Here is an 8,097-nt window from a genome sequence, read left to right on the forward strand (position 1 = left end):
TTAGTGGTATATCAAGTAAATTATATGATATCATTAATAAATCATGATAGTAATAATACCGAGAACCCTTTTGCAGGCACACCTCTGCAAGCGAGGGGGTGGGGGGGTAGCAGCTTGGGGGATTTTTAGCAACAATTGGAGAGGAGGAAGGATTAATCCTATCCTGCAACCCTTATTTGGGGGGTTTGGTGGCAGATTGCCTGCTTTGATTAATGTGCACACTAATAAAACACAATAGTAACACAACATGTAGTTTGGCTCTAAATCTGCCATTTTATGCCCATTTGCTTGGGAGTGGGCCTTACTAAACTGAGCAGGACCTCCTTTTATGTAAACATGCATAGGATTGTGTTGCGATGAAGGAAATGAGAGGAGGAAGCCCCATGCCTCATTGATGTAGTTGTCCTTGGAGACATTCACAGAATCTCTGAAGAGTCTGGCACCTTGGAGGTCATATCTCTAATTGAATGTAGAGGTGCCTTATTTTGGCTTTTATATCAGTGAATATGATTAAACTCCTGCTGTTGTGCTAAATTTCAAAGATTATAAAAAATCAGGGGAATTAAAAAGGTCACTGCAGTATTTCATTTCAATAGCAAATCTGTAGAGTAATATTGTACACGTGCGTGGGAAGTTACTTTGAAGAACTGCTCTGGAAAGAGAACTTGTTCCTCGTTTCGTTCCATTTGGCGAATGCCACTCAGTTCTATGAAAATAAGCAGAACTGATCTCCCATGCTTACCACCCCAATCCAGAGCAGAGGGAAGATCTGCCCATTCCACATGGAAATCTCTCTCCCCCCCCCCTCAATTTCTATACCAGAAGGGGAAAGAACTGCAGAAGTAGCACCTACTGTGAAATAAGAGAGTTATTAATCAAAGACACGTGTCTGCCATGTTCTTCTCTGGATCAAAGCTATATAGATCATGGGCTTCAACTCACTGGTCCTCTTCCCACCCAAACCAGCTCTCTTGTTGTCCACCTTTCTTGGTTCTTATACCACACAGAGTAACCATCTTTTGAAGGGGTGAGAGGCGCAAATAGCATTTCCCTTTCTCCCCAAAAATATTTAGTTTGGACAGTGTGTTGTGATGGACATCCACAGTGAACCTTTCTTTCGGAATGATGTACTACTACTGCCCATTGAGACTGGTAATGGCAGAAGGTAGGAAGGTCAACAGCAGGTGGAGCCATAGCCAATGACAGACGAAGCCATCTAATTCTAGTTTCCCCCCCTTCCTGCTCCTTGTTTTCTATAGGGATTAATTAGGAGGAAGCTGAAACCAGTATCATGGGCTGGTTGGGTGCAGAGAAATTGTGGGAGGCACCAGCTAGGGAACCCCTAAGGGAAGAAGGCTCAAAGCCCAGGGAATGGTGGTAGGGCAGTGATGAGTGGGAGAAGAGGGAGAAGACTGGGAAGAGGAGGTTTGGAAGCTGAAGATATAACAGGGTATAGTGAACAGGAGAGTCTGTGGCAAAGACATGTCCAGAAGCAGTGGCAGAAGGAGAAGCCTTATTCCCCTACTCCCCACTACTCCCCTGCATCTAGCCAGTCCATGACATCAGGTAACCTGAGCCTCCAGCGATGAATAGATGGATCCAGGAGCACACGCAAACTCCAAACCTGTTCTTTCAAAGGGAACACAGCCCCTTTCAGAAGAGAGACAACTAGCAATACTCCTAGACATGAGAACCTCTTCCATCTTCCCTGGGTTCAAGCTCTGCCTATTAGCATCCACTTCACCACTGTGCCCAAGCATAGCTGTCAACCTTCCCTTATTTGGTGGGGAAATCCCTTATTCCAGCGCCATTTCCTGCTGCTATCCCGGATTGTTGATATCCCGTAAATTTCCCAGATTTCAAAGGAAGCAGCTCCTCTCCCTCCCTGCTGGCCAGGGAGGCTCCTCAACTGCGTTGCTCGGCTGCGTTGCTCACCAATAAGGAGTCTGAGAAGGACTGGGGGGTGGAGCTTGAATGCCTTGTGCCGATCAAATTGGCCGCGTTGCCTGGGGACTCGCCTTTGCTTCAGCGCTTCCCAGCGGAGAGGTGATGGTGTAGTTTTCCTTGCTGCTGTATCCCTTTGCCGGGTTGCTGCACTGTGGGAACCACCGCTTGAGGCTTCGTTTGGCTGCTGGCTGGGCTTTCTGCCTTTGGGCCTTTGGCTTGTAGGGGATCTACTCTGTGTGTGTGTGTGTGTGTGTGTGAGTGAGAGAGAGAGGGAGAGGGAGAGAGAGAGGGAGAGGGAGAGAGAGAGAGAATGTGTCACTTAAGCTGATAGTAGGAATGCTGTAGCTTCACACACTTACCTTCACACAATGTGTAGTTAACTTGGGAGAGATGAATGGGAGATACGGTTTGTCAGTATTAATGGACAGCTAAAAATTAACTTAACCCCCAAAGTTGGGACCAAGATTCAAATCCTGACTGGGTAACTTTGCTCACTAGTAACATTGAACCATGAGGACGAGATGGTTGGACAGTGTTCTCGAAGCTACCAGCATGAGTTTGACCAAACTACAAGAGGCAGTGGAAGACAGCAGTGCCTGGGACAGGTGAGGCTGCTGATCCCTTATTTTGGCTGCTGATCCCTTATTTTCAAATATGAAAGATGAAAGCTATATGCCCAAGCAACAGTCCAGACAATACACAGCCTCTTCTGACTCAATAGAATAGTGCTGTGTGTCATCAGTGTACCCCAACACTTCAAATGACTGTACCTCATGGCTTCCTAGAGACATTAAACAGGCCATTGTAGCTGAAGACCATGATCATTGCTTTGCTTAATCTTCTCCTCTCCAGGCTAAACACATACAGCCCTTTCAACCATATGGTGCCCTTTAGATCCAAGACATGCCAGCTGGGGGTTATGGGAGCTGCACTACAAAACATCTAGAGGGCACCAGGTTGGCCAAGGCTGTCTCATGTGTATACTGCTTCCACGCTTTGCATTTCATTGTAGGCCAGTGCCGTATTTCACGATGGAATTTTAAGCTGAGCATATTCTATCATGATCAAAGGGACACGCGCCTGGCATTAAATGGCACACGGGATGAAAAAGGATGTGAAGGCACAACAGCCACCATTATAAATGTTTATAGACATACCTGAAGTCTTATCTAAAGTTCATCCTGTTAAAGGACATGTTTTATGTTGTACGGTTCCTCTTAGAATATCAATCTAATAAGCACCAAATGAGTCTGAAGACAATGCTGTTATAAAAAAAATGGAGAAAAATGATTAAAATGTGATAATTATACTGACAGTTTATATGCTCAATCTAATCAGCCGAACTTCCAATTTGTCATAATGTACACTCACTCATACATTATTGCTTAATTATAGCAACACTTCTATTTGGAGAGGCTGTCAATCACGTGAATGCCCATCATTTTTCTTTATTTGCATTTAAAAGACATATTTTAACTCTGATTGAAAGCCCACTCTATTATATTGAGTTAACCCTAGCCATCTTTCTTGCTTACTGTAAACTTGGCTATTCTGTTTGTAAGGTTTATGTCACTCGGAGGCATTGTGAAGTCATGCTTTCCCTTTCATCTTGCATCAGTTCTCTTAGCCACCTGCAATTAAGACTAACCAATCAATAAGAAACACAATCCAGCCCCTGGATGCCCAAGCAGACCAGGAGCCAAGTAAGTGCACTAGTCCCAGTCCATCCCAGGCACAGAGCATGTGGGAGCTCTCATGGGAAAAGGCCATAGCCCAGTGTCAGAGCACATGCTTTAAATGAAGAAGACGGCAGGTTCAGTCCCTGGCATACTCCAGTAAAAATTATCATGGAAGCAGGTGATGGGAAGTACTTCTGCCTGAGACACCGGGGAGGAGTAAATGGCCAAATAGTGTGAGTTGGTACAGAGTAGCTTCCTGTTAGTCATGATGCAACTGATCTGTGCAAAGTCCAAGGCAAGAGGAAAACTGAGAATGACAACCCCCCCCCCCAAGTGTCCATATTTTCCAGGGACTGTTCTGGATCCTGGTTTCTGATTTGATCCCAGAATGTACCACTTTTCCTTAAAGGTAAAGAGACCCTTGACCGTTAGGACGACTCTGGGGTTGCAGTGCTCATCTCACTTTACTGGCCAAGGGAGCCAGCGTTTGCCCACAGACAACTTCCGGGTCATGCGGCCAGCACGACTAAGTCGCTTCTAGCGAACCAGAGCAGCACACGGAAATGCCGTTTACCTTCCCACTGGAGCTGTACTTATTTATCTACTTGCACTTTGTGCTTTCGAACTGCTAGGTGAGCAGGAGCAGGGACCAAGCAATGGGAGCTCATCCCATCACGGGGATTCAAACTGCCGACCTTCCGATTGGCAAGCCATAGGCTCTGTGGTTTAAACCACAGCGCCACCCGCGTCCCTTCACTTTTCCTTAGGACATCCCTATTTTCATTGGATAAATGTTGGAGGGTATCAGATGATCTATGGGTGATTTGCGGCATGGATAGTACAAAGCACAGGTTCCACTAGGCATTGCAGATCATGGACCAAAGAGTGCCTCATGACATTTTGTGATCTCGAAGCTACCAGCATGAGTTTGACCAAACTGCAGGAGGCAGTGGAAGACAGGAGTGCCTGGTGTGCTCTGGTCCATAAGGTCACGAAGAGTCAGACACGACTAAACGACTAAACAACAACAGCCCTGAATAAAGTGCACATGATAGTGTGTCTTGCCAGAGAAAAACTATGGATTGGAGCTTCCTACCAGAAGCAAAATTAATAAAGCATAAGGGAAACATGGGCAGGAGTTCAGAGGGGGAGGGGCAAGAGAACTCCTTTATGAGCAACACGTCTCATTTTCAAATAGAGGAAATTCCTTCCATGGCTCCCCAATCGCAATGGTTCAATAAACAGAAGCACATGGAGGAAAGTGAATCCTGTTTATTTCCCCCCATTCAACCTTAAATGCATATAGCACAAAAGCTTACATTTCTGCAATACGCCAGGTATGCTACTGAAGAGCACCTTTCTCATGCCTGCAATTGCAGAGGACTTGCCCACAAAACACAGGTAAGTGAGGCACACTTCAAACTGTCATAGGTGTCATTGCAGGAAAAGCAGCTATTCTTCTGCGATTTGGTAGGGTTTGTGCACTCCAAAGGGGCAACCATGACTACAAATTCCATCCAGCTCTCCCAAAATAAAACAAGAAGGAGATTGTTCCTCCTTCTAAAAATAAATAAATCAAAGAGTCCAGACCCCCAAACCCTGGAGGTATTTGCTTGCAATTTGGTGGGCTTAATCCACTCTGGAGAGGCTGCTAGGCTGTACATTTTATCCATTTCTTTCAAGAAGGGAAAAAGTTATAGCCATATTTTGATTCTCCATAATAGTGAAATATGGGAAATGGAGCTTTGTTTTTAATGAAGCTGCTTTGAACCTGAAGCATGAATTGAATCGGACAGACTATGGAGTGACTCAGAACAGATTGTACCACCTCCTGAAGTGAATCAAATCTTGGGGCTGGTGCACACTGTGACTTCCTATGTTACAATGTACATAGTCCAGTATTATAAAGCATGGATTTCCTTTCTCAAGTCAAGGTAGGCAGAAGTCCAGGTTCTGTGGGTGTTGGGTGTGGAGCTTCTGCACAGCTTTTTGATTTTTTTTGGGGGGGGGTTGGGGCATGGAGGCAACCTCTGAGGTGGAGCTGTTGTTCTTTAAGAGTGCAGAGAGTTAGGAGGTTCCTATTCCTCTCACAGAGCTACAATTCTCAGAGTTCCTTGTGAAGAGGGATTGATTGTAAACCTGATTCCTTGTTGACATGAATTGTGCTGCTGGCCCACGGAGGGAGCATGAATAGTGCAAATCACTGAATACACAAAAGTGTAAATAATAGTGTAAATTGTGGTCATCAGGTGGGGAGAGGAAACACACTTTATTTACTTCAATTACCCGGATATTTGTTGGATGTCAAACTCAGCCAAGAGCATAAGGTCAAACAGATTCCTCACTGGCCTTGCAGACAACTTCATTGTCCAGAAAGTGGGAGAAGCAACAAGAGGAACAGCCATTTTAGATCTGGTCCTAACCAATGTTGATGACCTGGTTAGTGGGGTAGAAGTGGAAGGATCATTAGGCGCAAGTGATCATGCTCTTCTGAAGTTTACTATACAGCGGAAAGGAGCAGCCAAGCATACTAGGACTCAATTTCTTGACTTTAAGAAAGCCGCCTTCATAAAACTTAGGGAAGTGCTGGGTGAGATCCCATGGACAGTAATACTAAAAGGAAAGGGAGTTCATGATGGCTGGGAGTTTGTTAAGAGGGAGATAGTAAAAGCACAACTTCAGGCAATACCAATGAGACGGAAACATGGAAGGTGCCTAAAGAAGCCAGGGTGGCTATCTAAAGAACTTTTAACTGAGTTAAGATTTAAAAAGGATGTGTACAAAAAATGGAAAAGGGGGGAAACCACCAAAGAGGAATTCAAACAAATAGCCAGCACGTGTAGACACAAAGTCAGAAAAGCTAAAGCACAGAATGAACTCAGGCTTGCTAGAGAGGTTAAAAGCAACAAAAAAAGGCCTTTATGGGTATGTTCGTAGCAAAAGGAAGAACAAAGAAACAGTGGGGTCACTCAGAGGAGAAGATGGTGAAATGCAAACAGGGGACACAGAAAGGGCTGAACTCCTCAATGCCTTCTTTGTCTCAGTCTTCTCCGATAAAGAAAACAATGCCCGACCTGAAGAATTTGGAGCAAATGATTCAGCAGAGGAAACACAGCCCAGAATAACTAAGGCGATAGTACAAGAATACTTGGCTAGTTTAGATGTATTCAAGTCTCCAGGGCCAGATGAACTACATCCAAGAGTATTAAAATAACTGGCAGATGTGATCTCAGAACCACTGGCAGTCATCTTTGAGAATTCCTGGAGAACAGGCGAAGTCCTGGCAGACTGGAGGAGGGCAAATCTTGTCCCTATTTTCAAAAAGGGGGAAAGAGAGGACCCAAATAATTACTGCCCAGTCAGTCTGACATCAATACCAGGGAAGATTCTGGAGCAGATCATTAAGCAAACAGTCTGTGAGACCTAGAAAGGAATGCTGTGATCACCAATAGTCAGCATGGATTTCTGAAAAATAAGTCATGTCAGACTAACCTGATCTCGTTTTTTGACAGAATTACAAGCCTGGTAGATGAAGGGAACGCAGTGGATGTAGCCTACCTTGGTTTCAGCAAGGCATTTGACAAGGTGCCCCATGATATTCTTGTAAAGAAGCTGGTAAAATGTGGTCTTGACTATGCTGCCACTCAGTGGATTTGTAACTGGCTGACTGACCGAACCCAAAAGGTGCTCATCAATGGTTCCTCTTCATCCTGGAGAAGAGTGACTAGTGGGGTGCCACAGGGTTCTGTCTTGGGCCCGGTCTTATTCAACATCTTTATCAACGACTTGGATGATGGACTCAAGGGCATCCTGATCAAATTTGCAGATGACACCAAACTGGGAGGGGTGGCTAACACCCCAGAGGACAGGATCACACTTCAAAACGACCTTGACAGATTAGAGAACTGGGCCAAAACAAACAAGATGAATTTTAACAGGGAGAAATGTAAAGTATTGCACTTGGGCAAAAAAAATGAGAGGCACAAATACAAGATGGGTGACACCTGGCTTGAGAGCAGTACATGTGAAAAGGATCTAGGAGTCTTGGTTGACCACAAACTTGACATGAGCCAACAGTGTGACGCGGCAGCTAAAAAAGCCAATGCAATTCTGGGCTGCATCAATAGGAGTATAGCATCTAGATCAAGGGAAGTAATAGTGCCACTGTGTTCTGCTCTGGTCAGACCTCACCTGGAGTACTGTGTCCAGTTCTGGGCACCACAGTTCAAGAAGGACACTGACAAACTGGAACGTGTCCAGAGGAGGGCAACCAAAATGGTCAAAGGCCTGGAAACGATGCCTTATGAGGAACGGCTAAGGGAGCTGGGCATGTTTAGCCTGGAGAAGAGGAGGTTAAGGGGTGATATGATAGCCATGTTCAAATATATAAAAGGATGTCACATAGAGGAGGGAGAAAGGTTGTTTTCTGCTGCTCCAGAGAAGCGGACACGGAGCAATGGATCCAAACTAC

The 8,097-nt window shown here is 45.1% G+C and overlaps 1 long non-coding RNA gene across 1 annotated transcript in view; it reads left to right on the top strand.

Moving 5' to 3' along the window:
* Positions 1–4,960: 4,960 nt before the first annotated feature.
* LOC309366091 overlaps positions 4,961–8,097 on the top strand; it is a 42,508-nt gene continuing 39,371 nt past the window's right edge. The window contains exon 1 of the long non-coding RNA XR_014166493.1: positions 4,961–5,027. This is a non-coding gene — a long non-coding RNA (uncharacterized lncRNA). The remainder of the gene's footprint in view (positions 5,028–8,097) is intronic.

Source organism: Podarcis melisellensis (genome assembly GCF_964234715.1).
Source record: "Podarcis melisellensis genome assembly, chromosome: 3".
Lineage (NCBI taxonomy): Eukaryota > Metazoa > Chordata > Lepidosauria > Squamata > Lacertidae > Podarcis > Podarcis melisellensis.